Below are 393 nucleotides of genomic sequence, written 5' to 3'. Positions count from 1 at the left end.
GCTGTCTGATTTAAGACTCTATCTGCCTTCAAGACTATCCAATCACTAAAACTATATTTCAAATTTAGGCACCAACCATGAAAACTAGTGCTAAGGAAATTGAGGAATTCTACCAAGATCGTCATTTGGATATTGATCAAACATGCAAGCAAAACACATAGATAATTGTTGGCGATTGGAATTCAAAAGTTGGAAACAAAGAAGAAACAGTAGTTGGAAAATAAGGACTTGATGAGAGAAATGAAGCTGAAGATCACATGAGAGAATTTTTCAGGACCAAGAACTTGTTCATTTCAAATGTCTTTTTGGACACTTGGAGCAATTTCTGGAGAAGGACAGGTTGCCTTCTAATGTGGAGAGGCAGAGCAAAGGAGAGGATGTTCTTGTGGTCGT

This window comes from Echinops telfairi, unplaced genomic scaffold (assembly GCF_000313985.2).
Source record: "Echinops telfairi isolate 266 unplaced genomic scaffold, ASM31398v2 ScPeMD7_7469;HRSCAF=8507_1, whole genome shotgun sequence".
Taxonomy (NCBI): domain Eukaryota; kingdom Metazoa; phylum Chordata; class Mammalia; order Afrosoricida; family Tenrecidae; genus Echinops; species Echinops telfairi.
This window is presented reverse-complemented; position numbering follows the sequence as displayed.